The sequence below is a fragment of the Thamnophis elegans genome, chromosome 12, assembly GCF_009769535.1.
Source record: "Thamnophis elegans isolate rThaEle1 chromosome 12, rThaEle1.pri, whole genome shotgun sequence".
Taxonomy (NCBI): Eukaryota; Metazoa; Chordata; class Lepidosauria; order Squamata; family Colubridae; genus Thamnophis; species Thamnophis elegans.
Window position 1 is genome coordinate 7,039,750 of NC_045552.1, and position 21,174 is coordinate 7,060,923.

Below are 21,174 nucleotides of genomic sequence, written 5' to 3' on the forward strand. Positions count from 1 at the left end.
TGAGAAAACTGACTCACGCAGCATCCCCGTGGTCATGTGATCAGATTTGTATACACTTGGCAACTGGCTTCTACTTAGGATGGTTGCAGAATCCCGGGGTCACACGATCCTCTTTTGCGACCTTCCGACGAGCCAAGTCAATGGGGAAAGCCAGATTCACTTAACAACCGTGTCGCTAAATAAACAACCGCAATGATTCACTTAACAACTGTGGGCAGAAGGGCCATCAAATGGGGCAAATGTCACTGAACAACAGAAAGATTGGGCTCAACTGTGGTCATAAGTAGCTTACCTACTTTAGCTAGCTGCATGATTGTATTATTTTCCCTTCTTTTGTTGTATTTTAATTTTTCTTTTAGTTTACGGGTTTTGTTTTTTGTTTTTTGTAAAATTAAAGATTGTTTAGTTACGAGAAATAGAAGTAATGAATAAAAAAAAAATTTTAAAAAGGGAAAGGAAAGGGCTTGGCAGTCCAAAGGGCACCGAAACGTGGAAAGTCCTTTAGGGAATCTAAAGATCATTTGAATCTCTTGGGTAAATGATTACTCCTGCCAGTCGTGACAACCTGCAGTACCTGGAAGTTGTATCTGGAACCCCTCCCTGGTTTAAAATGCAAACATTATACCTGTATCTTGCAGTGACAGTCAGTGACGGGTTCTCTGGACTTCGATCTGCAAATACTTCCTCATTCTGTTCCCCACCCTTAATTTAATAGCACCAATACTCATTTGGACTTATGATTGGGCTAATGCCCCTTCCTTCCTTCCTTCCTTCCTTCCTTCCTTCCTTCCTTCCTTCCTTCCTTCCTTCCTTCCTTCCTTCCTTCCTTCCTTCTTTCCTTCCTTCTCCCTCCCACCCTCTAGCCATCCAGTCATTCAGCCATCTAGCCATCCATCTTCCCTCCCTCCCTGACCCTCCCTCCCTCCTTCCTTTCTTCCTTCCCCCTCCCACTCTCCCTCCCTCCCTCTCTCCATCCAGCCATCCAGCCATGCAGCCACCCACCATTCCTCCCTCCCTGACCCTCCCTCCCTCTTTCCTTCCTACTTTCCTTCCTTCTCCCTTCCTCCTTCTTTCCCTCCAGCCATCCAGCAATCCAACCACCCACCTTTCCTTCCTCCCTCCTTTCTTTCTTTCTTTCTTTCTTTCTTTCTTTCTTTCTTTCTTTCTTTCTTTCCTTCCTCCTTCCCTCCCCCCTCCCTCTCTCCCTTTCTTCCTTCCTTCTACCTCCCACCCTCCAGCCATCCATCCATTCAGCCATCTAGCCATCCATCCTCCCTCGCTCTCTGACCCTCCCTCCCTCCTTCCTTTCCTCCTTCTCCCTCCCACTCTCCCTCCCTCCCTCTCTCCATTCAGCCATCCAGCCATGCAGCCACCCACCATTCCTCCCTCCCTGACCCTCCCTCCCTCCTACCTACCTTCCTTCCTTCTCCCTTCCTCCTTCTTTCCCTCCAGCCATCCAGCAATCCAGCCACCCATCTTTCCTTCCTCCCTCCTCTTCCTTCCTTCCTTCCTTCCTTCCTTCCTTCCTTCCTTCCTTCCTTTCTTCTTTACTTCCTTCCTTCCTTCCCTCCCTCCCTCCCTCCCTCCCTTCCTTTTTTCCTTTCTTTCTCTTTCTCCAACCTTGGAAACTTGTTTCGGAATAGAGGAATTTCAGGATTTTGGGGAAGAAGGCGGGACTTAGCAGTGAGAAGACGGATTTTCAGGCTATTCCTGAAATTCCTCTATTCCAACCTTGGAAACTTGTTGATGTTATGGACATATCCCCAAAGTTCTTTCGCAACAATTTCAGGTTTGATGGTTTTGGTTTTTAAAAAAAGTTGTTTTATTAATGAAGCCTACCTTGAAATGGCATCGATTATGGTCAATTTTTTCAAGTAATTAGGGAGCTTCAGAGTCTGCTCAGTGGATTTAGGTTAGGCAGATTATCCAAATGTGTCCACAGTGGCCTGTATATAGATCTGTGCATGCACAGAACATTAAAAATGTAAAAAAAAAAAAAAAATGCCATGGCAACTGGGAAACCAGTTTGGGGCATGACAAGCCTTCCATCCCTACCGGTTCGGCGATCCAGTCGCAATTTTCACTAGCAACCCACCTCTGATGGTAGAAAAGAACATTATAGAAGCTGAATTATTGTGGGCACACCCTCCTTTGAAGAATGCTAAAGCCTAAACTATTGCCGTATCAAATCCACTGGGTAAAATCCCTTGAGATGGCACCTCTAGGACAATTAAATATTTCTTTGAAGACCTGTCGCTCTGAATAACAGGACTGAAAGTCTCCACTCAAACATATTATCCAGAGCTAAACACTTCTGGTGTGGTGTTTGTGCCATCTCTACAGCATGTCTTTCTTAGGGTGGCATCAGTCTACTAATGGTTGGATGACTAGAAGATAGGACCTTCTCCACTTGTAAGGACAAACAGGTCCTCAAGTTTTCTTCTCTTCCCCCCATCTCCTGTGGCCTTCTGTTCATCTTCTGGCCATGAGTAGGAAGCCTCCTTAGATATTCCACAGTTAAAATAGTCCTGTACTCCTTATTCCAATACCACCCAAGATCAGCTTCAAGGGGGTCAGAACCTTTACCTGCTGGACCTTGGAGAGAAATCAAAGGACTGATAATAGGTGGGGACTGAAGAAGTTAGAGGCAGGATAGAGACAGGCAAAAGGATAGCACCGTTTCATTCCGGGTGCTTTTCTGTTGACATAAGGTTGGGTGGAAGTACTATTATTACTCAGTGATTGAGAAATGCTCTTGGTGACTAATAGAGAAATGGTTGGAGATAGTCCAAAGGCTGAAAGATCAGGAAATAAATAATTTATTCAGTTCTCTCTCACCTGGGTTTCAAATTAAGGGATAGCCATTAGATCAAAAAATTATAAACTCAAATGCTAAGCCTTAACGATATCCCCGTTTCTTGAGTTATGCCCTACAACCAGCTGTTAATATTAATTGGGTTTGTTTTTGGATACTTTAATTAATTTCCTTTTTAACTTTTGTAACATGTGGGTTTTTTTAAATGTTGTACGTTGCCCTGAGTCCTTTGGGAGAAGGGCGGCATATAAATCCAATAAACAAACAAACAAAGAAACAAACAAACAAACAAACTGTTGCTGGATCAATTCAGGCAGTTGATTTTAGCTGAGAGCAGTCGATGTAGATTGACTGGCAGGAAGTAATACAAACATTCACAAGTGTGAGCCAGCCATAATCTAGGGCCAGGGAGTCCAATATGGATAACTTTAAGACATGTGGACTTCAACTCTCAGCTGTCTGTCTGGGGAATATTGGGAGTTGAGGTCCATGAGTCTTAAAGTTGTCAAGGTTGGATACCCTTAGCCTAGGGCAATACTGGCAATGTTCAGATGGGTATACATCATTAACCAGAATTCCCCAGCCAGCAGGGGAAATGAATTCCATTCTGAATAGAATAGAATAACAGAGTTGGAAGGGACCTTGGAGATCTCCTAGTCCAACTCCCTGCTTAGGCAGGAAACCGTATGCCATTTCAGGCAAAAGGTTATCCAACATCTTCTTAAAAACATCCAGTGTTGGAGCATTCACAACATCTGGAGGCAAGTTGTTCCACTGATTAATTGTTCTGTCAGGAAATTTCTCCTTAGTTCTATGTCGCCGTGGCACGACAAAACCGCGCTCCACTAAAGCGCACCCGATTAAACCGCGTTGCTGACGTCATCAGCAGGGTGACAACAGCGACGCGGAGAAAAAAGGGTGCTTTCAATAGCGCTTTGAAAGCAAGCCGATTCAAGTTAAGGTAAGGGTTAGGTTTAGGGTTAGGTTTAGGGTTAGGTTTAGGGATAGGTTTAGGGTGAGGTTAAGGGTTAGGGTTAGGGTTAGGGTTAGGGTTAGGGTTAGGTTAAGGGTTAGGGTTAGGGTTAGGGTTAGGGTTAGGTTAGGTTTAGGGTTAGGTTAAGGGTTAGGTTTAGGGTTAGGTTAAGGGTTAGGATTAGGTTTAGCATTAGGTTAAGGGTTAGGTTTAGGGTTAGGTTTAGGGTTAGGTTAAGGGTTAGGTTTAGGGTTAGGTTTAGCATTAGGTTAAGGGTTAGGTTTAGGGTTAGGTTTAGGGTTAGGTTAAGGGTTAGGTTTAGGGTTAGGTTTAGGATTAGGTTTAGGGGGGTTAGGTTTAGGTTTAGGGGTTAATTTTAGCTTTAGCGTTTACAGCATGCTTTTTTCGTCGCGCTGTGATGACGTCAGCTACGCGGTTTCGTCGAGCGCACTTTAGTCGAACGCGGTTTTGTGGTGGAACCCTATGTCGATTCTCTCCTTGATTAGTTTCCATTCGTTGCTTCTTGTTCTACCCTCAGGTGCTTTGGAGAATAGCTTGACTTCCTCTTCGTCATATATTTAAATCTCCAGTCCCTAATCATCTTTGTTGCTCTTATCTGCACTCTTTCCAGAGGCCCAACATCTTTCATTGAGATACCACTTTGGTGTATCTCTATCCCTAACCCTGGCCTCTCTGAGAAAGGAATGTTATTATGACTTATATATCTCCCCTGCTTCATACAACCCCCCCTCCCAGTTTCCCACAGCACTAAATGTGGCACGTCTAAAGATCCAATGCAAAGATGGCTTCCAGACCTGAAACTCTTCCTTATTGTTTTCAATTACCGTATATACTCGAGTATAAGCCGAGTTTTTCAGCCCACTTTTTGGGCTGAAAAAAGCCGCCTCGGCTTATACTCGAGTCTACAACTGGATCAGGCAGTGCTGTTGCCTGTTGGAGGAGGAGGAGGCGAACCAGCCTGCCATCGCCGGCCACCGCTAGCCCCGCCGCTCTTCCCGACCCCTTCCAAGCCCCACAGTCCAGCGGATGGAGCAGCGAAGCCCCGGGGCTTCGCTGCTGCTCCCCGCATTTGCTGCACGGGGATCCCTTGGAGAGGGGATTCCAGCCTGCCATCGCTGGCCACCGCTAGACCCGCCGCTCTTCCCACCCCCTTCCAAGCCCCACAGTCCAGCGGATCCGCTGGACTGTGGGGCTTGGAAGGGGGTGGGAAGAGCGGCGGGGCTAGCGGTGGCTGGCGATGGCAGGCTGGAATCCCCTCTCCAAGGGATCCCCATGCAGCAAATGCGGGGAGCAGCAGCGAAGCCCCCGAGCTGCTTCTGCTCCATCCGCTGGACTGTGGGGCTTGGAAGGGGGTGGGAAGAGCGGCGGGGCTAGCGGTGGCCGGCGATGGCAGGCTGGTTCGCCTCCTCCTCCTCCAACAGCACTGCCGGATATCCGCCCAACGCTGCGGGGGCGCCAGCGGGAGCTTTGGCGGCTTCACCTCAGCCGCAGCGCTGGGCAGCAAATGTGCTGGTGCTGTTGGAGGAGGAGGAGGCGGCGGCAGCAATAGCACCTGAGGACAGGACAAGAAGCAATGGAAACTTGTCAGAAGGAGACTCAAGCTGGAAATAAGGAGAAATCTGACAGTAAGAACAATTAAAATCCTAGGAAAATGTCCTTTCATGAAAAATTACTTTTTCAGTTAACTCTGCCTGACATTAGTTGGGTGAACAGAAATATTAGTTGGCCAATTCTAAAAGGGAGCACCAGAAAGAACTTAAAATATTTTTTAAGAGAGCTGGGTTTTTCATTTATATTATATGTATGAACAGAATTAACACAAATTGCAGATACCAATCAAACATAAAGAAAAAAGGATGAAATAATGCTCATTTTTAAAAACTCAGTGAAAATAAAAACAATATACCAAGAAGGTGGCATACTGGTTGTGATTTGATCTCTTCAGGGGATCCCGGGGATCCCCTATACAAGTATTTTAATATTGCAGACTTGCAGTATTATAAGTCATACTGATATTATAGAACACTTTAATTAAGCGGGTCCCTTGAATAAACATAACTTTGAGTTTCAAATAACACTGATTTTTTATTTTTGAAATTTACCATAGCTGCTGCATTTCCCACCCTAGGCTTATACTCGAGTCAATAACTTTTCCAGCTTTTTGGGGTAAAATTAGGTGCCTCGGCTTATATTCGGGTCGGCTTATACTCGAGTATATACGGTAATGATAATATAGTAGTAAATGTAAACACCAGAGTTGCTGGAATAACTTATAGTTCCTGGCTGAATTACCTCTGGCTCATAATCTTAGGAAGGGGTGCATACACACAAAGGCACAGACAACCAGCTGTCTTGGGTCTTTCAACCACTCCCTGAATAGGTCCACCCAGGTGGCCCTATTCCAGAGTTGCACAAAGAGGTATTAAGAATATAATAAATTATCACTGTTATGACGTCCTTGAACACTGTAACTGCTATTAATAGGTAAATTATATTCTGAACCCTGTTGTCCTTTATTGCCAAGAGGCATAGGGCTCATATAAATACCGCACCTCAGATCTACATCTCAGAGAACCCAGGCCGACCTGAACGGCATCACGATGGCTTCCTTTGTGCTCCTCATCTTTACCATCTTCCTCCTTCCTGTGGCAAGATCTCAATATCCAGCAAGTATGTTGGGGTTCTTTGAATTAATTTTCACTTCTTCTGATGCAGTGGTAGCTGTTTTCTACCGGACAACCAACGTTTTGAGTTAGGCAGTTCTTCCTTCCACTCAGATTGCGTCAACCGAATAGGCTCCCCAAGGCAACCCGCTAAGGTGACCAACTTCAGGTGGCCTTCAGGTGGAAGGATGGGGGAAGCAAGGGAGGTGGAATGGGATTCTCTGATCCAAGAGGGTTGGTTGGAAGTTCAGGCAGCAAAGTATCCAGGACTGATATTGAAACATACTGAAATGTGGATTGAAGTTAGACATCTGAACTGTACAGAGCACAATGTTGGCCATTGGAGTATTTTATAAAATCAGTCATTCAGATTGGCTTAGGGAGCAATGGAAAGGTACCAGAATAAAAAAAATGAATACTCAGAAGTAAAGATACTACAAGCATAAAAACAGGAAAAAGAAGTTAGGAGAAAGGGGGAGAAGAGGAAAAATGATTAAAAGTGGAATTCGTGAGAGCCCAAGAGAAAATGGATAAAAGAGGAAGAAGGGGCAAAAGCGTTGTATTAGTAGATTAAAAGGAATAGTAGTATGATTGGTATTGTTATACAACTAATTAAGAAATAAAGAAAGTACAGTACATTATTAATTGTAGAAAGAAAGAAAGAAAGAAAGAAATGCTCTCTATGTCAACTAGAGTATATATACTGTTTATGGTAAAATAGACCAATAGAGAAATATGAAGCGATAATTTGCTGCAATTTTTGAAGGGGCAATTGAAGATATTGTTTATGTACTAAGAAAAAAATGAGTATAAAAATGGAAAATAATGGAAGAAAATAATTTATCTGAAAGTGCAAATCAAGTTATGATGTAAAATGGATTATGTATAGAGCCGAAGTGGCGCAGTGGTTAGGGTGCAGTACTGCAGCCACTTCAGCTGACTGCTAGTTTTGCAGCTTGGCGGTTCAAATCTCACCGGCTCAGGGTTGACTCAGCCTTCCATCCTTCCAAGGTGGGTAAAATGAGGACCCAGATTGAATTGAATTGAATTGAATTTATTATATTTCTATGCCGCCCTTTTCCCCGAAGGGGACTCAGGGCGGCTCACAACCCAAGTCAAGGGGGGAGGGTGGGGGCAATATTGTGCCCCACAAGATTGTGGGGGCAATATGCCAATTCTGTAAACCGCTTAGAGAGGGCTGAAAGCCCTATGAAGCAGTATATAAGTCTAACTGCTATTGCTATTGCTAAAAGGGAAGATACGGTCAACACATTGTTTCTACCATATGTGTAAAGTTGTATTAAAAATAAAACAAACTTTGAAAACAGATTGGCTTAGGCAGAAACTTTTCCCATGGAAGAGAACACGAATCAATGGGATTCGAGCTAAAAGTTAAACGCAGTCAGAATCTAGGCAGATAGTTACAGTCATTTCTTGCTGTCGTTATCTTACTGCTACTTTGGGGTTAGCATTTGATTTGACTTGGCTTGTTTTAAAGAAAGTAATATGCAGTTCAGCCAGGTGTGTTCATCTGTGGGCATCTTTCTGCACCCCACTGGTGTAATATCTCTCTTTATTTCTCTCTGTGTGTATCCATGTGTCACTAAAAAGCAAGCCTCTTTTGTAAGTTTCTGATTTTGGGGGGATGGTTTCTCACTCCATCCCAAACATGGCTTTCTTCCACTCTGTGGTCAGAGGTTCATCCTCAGCCATTTAGAGCAGTGGTCCCCAACCCCCGGTCCGTGGAGTACCTGGCACCGGGCCGCGCAGCGGCCGGGGGCCATGATCGCTGCAGCGGCCGGGGGCCATGATCGCTGCAGCGGCCGGGGGACATGATCGCTGCAGCGCAAAGGCTCCTGGGCCGTGCGCAAAAGCTCCTGGGCCGTGCGCAAAGGCTCCAGGGAAGAGAGCCCCGCGCAGGTTCGCAATCAATGTGTCGTCGCGAACAACGCCCCCCCACCCCTGCACGCGCTCAGCGGGCCACGGTAAAATTATCAAAGGCTGACTGGTCTGCGGCGATAAAAAGGTTGGGGACCACTGATTTAGAGTATTTCTTTCCAGCCTTCTGCTAGGATGGGAATCATAAAATTGGAAGAGGGCTAGCGTCTGCTTCAGTATTAGAGTATATTTATCTTGCAACTGAAATCTGTCTCAAACAAATTTGTCTCAAACAAATGTATTTCATTTTTTTTAAAAAAAATCCTTATCACTCTCTCTAGACTGTTATGAATGTTTCGGTGATAACGGATTTAACTGCTACGGGGCAGAAAAAAACTGTACCAAGGAAGAAAAGTGCTTAGTTGTTGACTCTCTGGCCAATTTGTCGTTAAGTAAGTGTATTCATTTTTGTGTTCATCTTTTTTATTATGTTGATTTGGATGATGTGGACATATCTATCTCCCTGATATTTTGGTTTCATATAAAGCAGTGTTTCTCAAATGTGATGATTTTCAGTCACCTGGACTTCAGCTAGGGGAATTTTGAGAAATATTGGTCTAAAGCAGAGATCTTCAAACTTGACAAGCTATGCTGGCTGAAAAATTCCGGGAGCTGAAGTCCAGAAGTCTTAAAATTGCCAAGTTTGAAGACCTCTGGTTTAAAGTATGTCTATGCATGTATAGGTACTTGTGTGTGTGTTTGGGTGTATAAAATGCCCCTTTTCCACCCTTATGGTGGTCAATGCCTTTCTCAATCACAGGTCCTCTATCATGGGCCTCCAACACAAGATTGGGGAGATGCGATAACTATTTTGGGGTGTCTGAAGGTGTTCTCAGATATCTGGAGAACTGTCTTGTAGAAGATGAGGCAAAACTTTTAGAGTTATATCAAAAGACAGGATGAAAAGTAATAGATTCAAAATACCAGAAACAGAATTTAATGGACATCATCAGGTAATCTTTCCTTATGGTAGGAACTATTCAAGAATGGAAAAAAAATGTTTTGGTAGGTGATGGTGGTGGATATTTTGGTTTCATATAATGAAATGTTTCTCAAACTTGCCAATTTTCAAACAGGTAGACAACTCCAATAACTTTTGAGAAACACTGATAGCAGTTCCTCTATCAGGGGCCTTGAGGACAAGATGAGGGAGGTGGGATAACTGTTCTCAGATATCTGAAGAAGTGTCTTGTAGAAGATGAGGCAGAAATTTTAGAATGGTTCCAAAAGACAGGATGAGAAATCATGGGTTTAAATAGCCAGGAAATTGATATTTGGTGGACACCAGGAAACCTTTTCTTATGGTAGAAACTGTTGTGGGAAGAAAGTTAGCACCACCCTCCCTCCTAGAAGAGTGAAATATTTTGAGGAATATTTTAAAAAGGCAGAATATAATATTTCCCCTAAAAGAGAAATAAAAAAAAAAAATCTTAAAGGAAACAGAAAGTCAGAGCCCTAGCTCCCTCTCCCCAGCAGATACTTGGTGCCCATTGCGAAAGATTGGGCCAGACTATCTACAAAACAAAACACTTTCAGCTCCAGGGTGAAGGGATTAAGACCCTTCAGGACTTAATTCAATTAAACCACTAAGGCACAGATCTCACTACATTGCACAATCTCCTAAGGACATTGCATCACCCACAGAAACTTCAACCAAACTTCCCAGACAGCCTACAGAGCCAGCTATGACCCCTACATGGCCCCATGGGAGTCTGTCAACAGCCAATAGAATACATGTTCTTGCACAGGAACAGGAATCTCAAGTTCAAAGCCCAAGAGAAGGTATAAAAACCCTCACTCTCAACTCCATGTGGTCAGCTGCCCAGAAGGCAGAATGGCTGGTGGTTCTGCTTCATCATTAAACCTTCTTTCCAAGCAGCCTCCAGCCTCCATTTTGTCTCCAGTGTTTTTCTCCGAGATTGGAACTGAACTGGGTGGATATTTGTTACAACACTATTCAACAATGGAAAAAATGGTCATGATAGAGTTCTGCCTCCAGCTCGCATGCCTCCCAGCCTCATCATGCCCAGCTCTCCCTGCAGGGCCAGGTCAGGGCACCACCGTGGCCCTGCTGCCGCTGCCGCCGCCACCCTACTACTACCACCACTGCCGCCATGCTCCGAGCATAACCGGTTTCCAAACTCCAGAGATCCACTGCCGTGGCCGCTCAGGGACTATGCTCTAATAGTGTTGGTTGGAAAACAGAGCGATGTGATGTTCGACTAATGACATTCTTTAATTGTTATATTTTCTCAACAGCCCATCGTTTTACCACATCCTTTGTCAGAACCTGTGTACCTCTTGCAAATGATTTCAAGGGCTCCTATTATTTCAATTTTGGAGACAACCGTATTTTGGCGTTGAATTCTCGATTTTGCAATGAAACAGACCCAAAGTGCAAGGCTGCCATTGAAGGTATGTAAACAGCTTTGGAATCTTATTCTGCTTCTGGCACTTTTCCTATTGGGATGATTGACGTAAGAAATCTATGTATGGGAAAATTCCAATGATATCTTTATAATCTTTAACACTTATATATCAAGAACATCTCAAAAGGCTACTCCTAGTTCTGAAAGGAGAGATAACTGGATAGTGTTAGAAAAATTTGAAAGAGAATGCCCAAATATTTGACCAAATTATCTTTTAAGGTTGTTTGAAGGAGAGAAAGAAAAGGCTTGGCCATCTGAAAAAGACATTTATCAATCAGTAAAATTTTGAAACAAAAAAGATGTTTTTAAACCTGGAGGGACGCAGTGGCTCATTGGCTAAGATGCTGAGCTTGTCGATCAGTAAGGTCGGAGGTTCGGTGGTTCGAATCCCTAGTGCTGCATAAAGGAGTGACCTCCAGTTACTTATCCCAGCTTCTGTCAACCTAGTAGTTCGAAAGCATGTAAAAATGCAAGTAGAAAAATAGGACCACCTTTGGTGGGAAGGTAGCAGTATTCCATGCACCTTCGGCATTGAGTCATGCCGGCCACATGACCACGGAGACGTCTACGGACAGCGCTGGCTCTTCGGCTTTGAAACGGAGATGAGCATAGCTCCCTAGAGTCGGGAATGACTAGCACATAGGTGCAAGGGGAACCTTTACTTTTACTTTTAGGCAACATAGTTCCAGTTGTTTGATCTTCAATGTTCATGCAGGGTCCATTTTATTTTCCCTTTGATACACTTACAGATTCGGCTGGGGCAGTGATAGGATTCAAACAATTTAACAACCAGTTCTCTGCCCTAATGGCCAGCAGGGTAGATGTGGCTCGGTGGTCATGTGACCGAATGGGTGTGGCCAACTCAACATCACTCAGGTTGATGGGCAGTTTGCCTTAGCTGTTGCAATGTAATAAGGGTTAACCGGAGAGGCAGTTTCTGTAAGTAGCGCAATAAAGATGAGGCTAGAAACAACACCAGAATGTTTCCTTCCTGCCTTCCTTACAGGATTAGCCCTGTAAAGTGGAAAAAACCAAAAGATTTCTTCCAATAACTGGTTCTCCGAACTGCTTAGAAAGTTAACAACCGGCAGTGGTGGGATTCAAATAATTTAAAAACCAGCCCTAATGATTTCTTTCAATGATCCCAAACTGCTCAGAAAGTTAACAACCGGTTCTCCCGAATAGGTGCCAACTTGCTGAATCCCATCATTGACCTGGGGTAAAAAGTCAGTGAAAGGGAAAACAAGCTGTGTTGATAATTGCTTTAAATCCATTATTTTGCTACATGAACTTATTTTGTCATTTGCAGGTGATAGCATGGACATATATGAAAATGGGAAATTTTGCCCAAAGTGTTACAGAACAGGTCATGATAACTGTGAGAGCGATGGAGATGTATTTTGTGTGGGAAATTACGTGAACTGTACTGAAGTGAATGGAGAAATAACTAATCCACTCTCTGGTAAGCTATATTTATTTTTTTCTCTTTTATTTAAATTCCCTTTGCTGTTAGCTATATTAAGCTAGCCAGAATCTAGAGTTTTTTGTTTTTGTTTTAAAGCTAGGGAATGCTAAGAACATGCTATAGATGTGATGGCATGCAGCCTGCCAGGGACAAAGAAGTGCCAATTTCCAAATAGCTAAAGATCATAACCAGTCACAAAACCTCAGCTGATTAGAATATGCAGGCAGTCCTTGACTTATAACTATTCATATATATATTCATACATATATATATAACTATTCATATACACACACACACACACACACACACACACACACACACACACACACACACACACCGTGTTTCCCCGAAAATAAGACAGGGTCTTATTTTCTTTTGATCCCCCCCAATTTTGCATAGGCCTTATTATCAGGGGGGGAGTTATTGGTTTGGGGTTGCTAGGTGGCTGCTCTCTTGGGAGCAGACGCCCGAAGAGCCGAGCACAGCCTCAGGGGCAAATGGCTGTGTTGCACTGTCGCAGTAGCGCAACAAAGCTACCATGAGGTGACCACGTTTATGAGTAGCCGCCTGGCAACCCCCCTTTCTAGCCGGGCAGAGCGCCACTCTCCGACCCAGTAATATCCCAAAGGCACTAAGCCACATGGCGCTCTGCCCGGCTGGAAAGAGAGGTTGCGCGAGCACTTGTTCTGCCTCCAGCCTCATCATGCCCAGCTCTCCCTGCAGGGCTTGGTCAGGGCGCCACCATGGCCCCGCTGCTGCCCTGCTACTGCTGCTGCCGCCGCCATGCTCCAAGCATAACCGGCTTCCAAACTCCGGAGATCCACTGCCGAGTCTTCCAGCAGTGGCCGCTCTGGGACTACGCTCTATGGTTGTGGGCTGGCTGTGGGAAGAGTCTCTGTCCCACCAGAGTCTTCCAACACCTTGATTTCTCTCTTCCACGTCCATCATCAGTGCCCTGTGCTTAATTTAGATATCGTTCATACATTTGATGAAAGGAAAATGTAGAAATACTTTGAACAAGCCCATAACCTAAATCACTGTTTCCTTCTACATTAGGTGCAACAATCCCTTTTGCGGGAAAAGGCTGTGCCAGCCGATCGGTTTGTGAACTTGAGGGGAAGTCGTTCCATCATGGGAATAACATGATCAATTTTAAAAAGCTTCAGTGTTCTAAAGCCAACGGGGCTCTTTCATCATTGCGACGCCTGGCTTTCACTCTGGAGAAGAAGGACCTGGGGCCACAGGTGGCCTTCTTCCTTCCATGCATCCTTGGGATCTTTGCTGTGAAAATTCTCTCCTAGTTAAGTCAAAAGTAGCTTGCGAAGGGCTTAAGAAGAATCAGGCTGGGGTCAATCCCCCTCCCTTTAAGCACTGATGATGTTGCCTAGTTTGGTACTGGAACATCTACAAGAAAACCTCCAAGCTCACAGAATACCAAGGAGCTCACATCTAAATTTACGCTGCAAAAATCTTATACCTCTCTCTGTTGTCATGCTTAATGTCCTTCTCAAAGTTGCCATCTATATATACCTATATATATTTTAATGGGAGAAATGATGGACTAAGTGGGAATTATGAATTGCCATCCATGTAAATTTTCATCCCCTTATTCTGGAGTTAAAATGAATGTGGTTTATGTCCCTGCAAATTTTGGCTCCCATCTCCTCAAATGAGGTTGAGAATCCCTTCCCCAAAGACTAAATTCAACTCCAGACCCCCAAATTTGCTTAATTCCAGGATATTTTCCTTGAAGAGTTTGGTGGCATTTGACCACAGATTTTGGTCGAATGAACACAGAATGAACTTGGTGAATGGGGAAAAACACCTAGGCCAGGGATGGGATTGAAAAATTTTAGCAACCGGTTCTCTGCCTTATTGCTGGGTGGGTGTGGCCATAGGGGGCGTGGCCTCCTCAGCCTTGGCGGGTGTGTGTGTTTTTTCACCCTCCCCAGGCTCTTTCCTTGAGCCTGTGGGAGGGTGAAAACAGCCTGCCCCAGGTTCCGAAGGCCTTCCGGAAGGTGGAAACAGGCCCATTTCTGGACTTCCGGGAGGCCCGTTTTTCACTATCCCAGGCTCCGGAGGCATTTCGCGAGCATCCGGGAGAGCGAAAACGGTTTCCCCAGGCTCCGGAGGACTTCAAGAACCCGGAAGCGGGCCAATTTCCAGATTTCCAGAACTTCCAGTAGGCCCATCTTTTGCCCTCCCAGACCCTTCCTGTGGGTCCTGCACTTACCTGGCATGATGAACGGGCCATGTGGAGACTCCTGCGAGGGATTAATCACCATCCGATTTGCCCGAACCGGTCCGAAACAGCTGAATCCCATTCTTGATCTAGGCGTTCACAATATCATTTCATATTTCAAAGCAATTGATCCATCGAAAAATAATTTACCTCAAAATACAGTGTTCTCACATGAATCAGTTTAGGGTATATCTATACGTACATGTACACTTTATCAGGGTGATTTATTTATATAACATGATTCTTTAACCGTTATTGTTGAAACTTGACATTGAAATGTGGCAACTGTTGTTGAAATAGACCAATATTCTTTGGTTTGAATGAGACCACTGTTTGCAGACATAGCTTCAGTTAATGCTGCATTTTTCTACCTTTCCAAAATTGTAATTCTCAGATGATTTGTTGCAATATTTAAATAAAAGGAATTAGAGACCAGCTTTTTAGTCTTAGGGGTGTGTTTTTTACTCATAAATCTTCCTATTCCTTTCCTTTCTCACCCTTCTACTCTGGGAAAGTCTGAGGAGGCCTCACGTCATGCCAAGGGAAAGCCATGGTTTATTTAAATGTTGGTTTGGTGATTCACACATTAAGCCATCTACCCCAACGTGTAAACTCCAACAACTGGGTTTGCTTACAGTGTTGAAGATTCAGCCTTTTGACTAGTAATCAAAAAGAATAAATGTTTGCATTGAGCACTCTAGTCATTTTGGGATCTAGTACATGGTTAGCGTGTTAATCTTTGCTGTGGAAAAGTCCTACTGGCAGCATTTGAAGAGAAAGTGATAGTCAAGGAATCAGGTAAGTTTTCAGCTCTAAAGTATCCTCTATCTTAGAAACTGGGAGATGGAGAGTTCGAGTCCCACCTTAGGCGTGACAGCCAGCTTAGTGACTTTGGGCCAATCACCAGGTGATCATGACTTCTAGTCCCATTATAGGCGTAAACCTGGCTGAGTGACTTTGAGAAGTCCCTCACTCAACCTAACCCACTTCATACAAGGTGTGGAAAACTAGGAGGAGGAGGGAATATTAGATATGTTTGCTGCCCCGAATTGTCTATAAAAATAATGAAGGAAGGATATTAAAATCAATCAATTAATTAATAATCTCTGCTTTCTTCCACACGTCCCTCTTAAATAAGGTTACCCAGGTATGGAAGGTATAGCTGGTGAAAGTTAAGAAGGTGATGGTAACTTGTGAATTTTCCCCCTCTCCCTCCCTCCCTCCCTCCCTTCCTTCTCTCCCTCCCTCCCTCCCTCCCTCCCTCCCTTCCTTCTCTCCCTACCTCCCTCCCTCCCTCCCTCCCTTCCTTCTCTTCCTCCCGCCCTCCCTTCCCTCTCTCCCTTCCTTCCTTCCTTCCTTCCTTCCTTCCTTCCCTCTCTCCCTCCCTCTCTCCCTCCCTTCTGTCCAATGATGGCAGTTCTGGATCCTGGTGCAACCAGTATGGTGCAACGGGGCCAGGCGTCCACCACATGCATGTGCTCAGCATGCACATTCATGCTTACCACCCACAACACTCCAGCTGCTCGGCGGAGTATCACACAGGTGCTATACACTCTGTCCGTGTGGGCGTAAGCTCCGATTGGCTCAAATACAGGTAAGGAGGGCGGGCGGGTGAGTGGGCCCTCCAGAGCACCGTACTGTAACAGTGCCTGATGCTCCCATCAGACACTGGTACACCCGTACCGGAGTGTACTGGTCGTATCCCACCACTTAATGGTGGGATTCAAAAATTTTTACTACCATTTCTGTGGGCATGGCTTGATAGGCGTGGCAGGGGAAGGGTACTCTAAAATCTCCATTCCCTCCCCAATCCAGGGAAAAGTTACTGCAAAATCTCCATTTCCTCCTGATCAGCTGAGACTCCAGAGGCAGAGAATAAATGGGGGTGGGGCCAGCCAGAAATATCTATTTATTTATTTATCATATTTTGGCACCACCCATCCCTCATCTAGGTTTCTATTCTCACGTTGACTCCAAATCATTTTTTCCCCTTACTCACATTCTGGAAAAGAATTTGGATAATGCAGGATTAGGGTTTAGTGTGGTATGAATCCACCCATTCTGCTTTTATGTTTCAACATATTAAATTCTCTAAACAGACAAACAAACACATGCATTCATCAACATGCACAATGAGATCAGTTGAACTAGTGGCTGAATTTAACGAAGTGTGTTCTTAAAAACAATTTTATTAAACTTATCAAAGTATAAAATACAAATGAAAATAGTGGGAGAGGAGGGGCAGGACAAAGGGAAAGAAAGAGAGAGAAAGAGAGAGAGAGAGAAAGAAAGAAAGAAAAGTATTGACTTCCAACTCTTTACCTAGTACAATAGCATATCACTGTAGCCTTAACTTTTTTAGTTTTAAATACTTAATATGTACTAGCAGTTTTTATAACAGCAAACCTGTTAGATCGGGTAATGGAAAGTATCTAGCAAAACCTATCAAATATCTATCAAGTATCTAACAAAACCAGCAAATCAGCAAATCTCAAAGTCATTTTTTCCCCATCTCTAGCACAAAATCTAGGAGCAGTTTCCCCAGTAATTAGCACAGCCTATTTAATTGCTTAATTTGAACCTTGCTTATGGATTATTTAGGAATCTGCGCAGAAATGACTGGATATAACAACACACTTACTGTGTATTGTGCGATTCCAATGATGATGTATGCAGGCCTTTGGAGCTCACAGCCACCCAAACTGAAAACACCAATCGGTGTTTCCTGCAGCTTCTCGAGTTTCCACAATGTTTGCCTTGCCCCCTTTTTATATTTCTTTCCCTTATTCTGTTTCTGGGTTGGAAGAATTAGGTGTAAGAAATTCTGCACAGTTCACCTGCGGTAGCAATGGAGGATGTTAAGGAAATGGCCAGGTATAGCTATCCAGAGTTGCTGGAAGAAATTACCCTTCATGGATGTATCTCCTGTGGCTCACTAGGAAGGCACACACACACACACGCACACGCACATGCACACACACACGCCAGGCTACCTGGGATTTTTCTACCCCACCCGAAACAGAGGAAACCTACCTTTCTTTCTTTCTTTCTTTCTTTCTTTCTTTCTTTCTTTCTTTCTTTCTTTCTTTCTTTCTTTCTTTCTTTCTTTCTCCAAGCTTGGAAACTTGTTGATTTTATGGACATACCCCCAAAGTTCTTTCGCAACAATTTCAGGTGTGATGGTTTGGTTTTTTTTAAAAAAGTTGTTTTCTTAATGAAGCCTACCTTGAAATGGCATCGATAATGGTCAATTTTTTCAAGTAATTAGGGAGCTTCAGAGTCTGCTCAATGGATTTAGGTTAGGCAGATTATCCAAATGTGTCCACAGTGGCCTGTATATAGATCTGTGCATGCATAGAACATTAAAAATGTAAAAAATAAATAAATGCCACGGCAACTGGGAAACCGGTTTGGGGCATGACAAGCCTTCCATCCCTACCAGTTCGGTGACCCAGTCGCAATTTTCACTAGGAACCCACCTCTGATGGTAGAAAAGAACATTATAGAAGCTGAATTATTGTGGGCACACCCTCCTTTGAAGAATGCTAAAGCCTAAACTATTGCGGTACCAAATCCACTGGGTAAAATCCCTTGAGATGGCACCTCTAGGACAATTAAATATTTCTTTGAAGACCTGTTGCTCTGAATAACAGGACTGCACTCAAACATATTATCTTCAGTCCCCACCTATTATCAGTCCTTTGATTTCCCTCAACATATTATCCAGAGCTAAACACTTCTGGTGTGGTGTTTGACTGTGCCATCTATACAGCATGTCTTTCTTAGGGTGGCATCAGTCTACTAATGGTTGGATGACTAGAAGATAGGACATTCTCCACTTGCAAGGACAAACAGGTCCTCAAGTTTTCCTCTCTTCCCCTCCCTCTCCTGTGGCCTTCTGTTCATCTTCTGGCCATGAGTAGGAAGCCTCCTTAGATATTCCACAGTTAAAATAGTCTTTTACTCCTTATTCAAATACCATCCAAGATCAGCTTCAAGGGGGTCAGAACCTTTACCTGCTGGACCTTGGAGAGAAATCAAAGGACTGATAATAGGTGGGGACTGAAGAAGTTAGAGGCAGGATAGAGACAGGCAAAAGGATAGCACAGTTTCATTCCGGGTGTTTTTCTGTTGACATAAGGTGGGGTGGAAGTACTATTGTTACTCAGTGATTGAGAAATGCTCTTGCTGACTAATAGAGAAATGGTTGGAGATAGTCCAAAGGCTGAAAGATCAGGAAATAGATAATTTATTCAGTTCTCTCTCACCTGGGTTTCAAATTAAGGGATAGCCATTAGATCCAAAAATTATAAACTCAAATGCTAAGCCTTAACGATATCCCCGTTTCTTGAGTTATGCCCTACAACCAGCTGTTAATATTAATTGGGTTTATTTTTGGATACTTTAATTAATTTCCTTTTTAACTTTTGTAATATGTTTTTTTTTAAATGTTGTACGCCGCCCTGAGTCCTTTGGGAGAAGGGCGGCATATAAATCCAACAAACAAACAAACAAACAAACAAACAAACAAACAAACAAACAAACAAGCTGTTTCTGGATCAATTCAGGCAGTTGATTTTGGCTGAGAGCAGTCGATGTTAGATTGACTGGCAGGAAGTAATACAAACATTCACAAGTGTGAGCCAGCCATAATCTAGGGCCAGGGAGTCCAATATGGATAACTTTAAGACATGTGGACTTCAACTCTCAGCTGTCTGTCTGGGGAATATTGGGAGTTGAGGTCCATGAGTCTTAAAGTTGTCAAGGTTGGACACCCCTAGCCTAGGGCAATACTTCCAATGTTCAGATGGGTATACATCATTAACCAGAATTCCCCAGCCAGCAGGGGAAATGAATTCCATTCTGAATAGAATAGAATAACAGAGTTGGAAGGGACCTTGGAGGTCTTCTAGTCCATCTCCCTGCTTAGGCAGGAAACCCTATGCCATTCAGACAAAAGGTTATCCAACATCTTCTTAAAAACATCCAGTGTTGGAGCATTCACAATCTCTGGAGGCAAGTTGTTCCACTGATTAATTGTTCTGTCAGGAAATTTCTCCTTAGTTCTATGTCGCCGTGGCATGACAAAACCGCGCTCCATTAAAGCGCGCCCGATTAAACCGCGTCGCTGACATCATCAGCAGGGTGACAACAGCGACGCGGAGAAAAAAGGGCGCTTTAAATAGCGCTTTGAAAGCAAGCCGATTCAAGTTAAGGTAAGGGTTAGGTTTAGGGTTAGGTTTAGGGTTAGGTTTAGGGATAGGTTTAGGGTGAGGTTAAGGGTTAGGGTTAGGTTTAGGTTTAGGGTTAGGTTAAGGGTTAGGGTTAGGTTTAGGGTTAGGTTAAGGGTTAGGATTAGGTTTAGCATTAGGTTAAGGGTTAGGTTTAGGGTTAGGTTTAGGGTTAGGTTTAGGGTTAGGTTTAGGGTTAGGTTTAGGGTTAGGTTTAGGATTAGGTTTAGGGGGTTAGGTTTAGGTTTAGGGGTTAATTTTAGCTTTAGCGTTTACAGCGTGCTTTTTTCGTCGCGCAGTGATGACGTCAGCTACGCGGTTTCATCGAGCGCGCTTTAGTCGAACGCGGTTTTGTGGTGGAACCCTATGTCGCTTCTCTCCTTGATTAGTTTCCATTCGTTGCTTCTTGTTCTACCCTCAGGTGCTTTGGAGAATAGCTTGACTCCCTCTTCTTTGTGGCTGCCCCTGAGATACTGGAACACTGCTATGAAATCATCCGTGGACCTTCTTCTCATTAAACTAGGCCTACCCAATTCCTGCAACCATTCGTCATATATTTAAATCTCCAGTCCCTAATCATCTTTGTTGCTCTTATCTGCACTCTTTCCAGAGGCCCAATATCTTTCATTGAGATACCACTTTGGTGTATCTCTATCCCTAACCCTGGCCTCTCTGAGAAAGGAATGTTATTATGACTTATATATCTCCCCTGCTTCATACAAATCCCCCTCCCAGTTTCCCACAGCACTAAATGTGGCAGGTCTAAAGATCCAATGCAAAGATGGCTTCCAGACCTGAAACTCTTCCTTTCTCATTGTTTTCGATTAATGATAATATAGTAGTAAATGTAAACACCAGAATTGCTGGAACAACTTATCCTTCCTGGGTGAATTACCTCTGGCTCATAATCTTAGGAAGGGGTGCATACACACAAATGCACACACAACCAGCTGTCTTGGGTCTTTCAACCACTCCCTGAATAGGTCCACCCAGGTGGCCCTATTCCAGAGTTGCACAAAGAGGTATGAAGAACATAATAAATTATCACTGTTATGACGTCCTTGAGCAATGTAACTGCTATTAATAGGTAAATTATATTCCGAACACTGTTGTCCTTTATTGCCAAGAGGCATAGGGCTCATATAAATACCGCACCTCAGATCTCCATCTCAGAGAACCCAGGCCGACCTGAACGGCATCACGATGGCTTCCTTTGTGCTCCTCGTCTTCACCATCTTCCTCCTTCCTGTGGCAAGATCTCAATATCCAGCAAGTATGTTGGGGTTCTTTGAATTAATTTTCACTTCTTCTGATGCAGTGGTAGCTGTTTTCTACCGGACAACCAACGTTTTGAGTTAGGCAGTTCTTCCTTCCACTCAGATTGCGTCAACTGAATA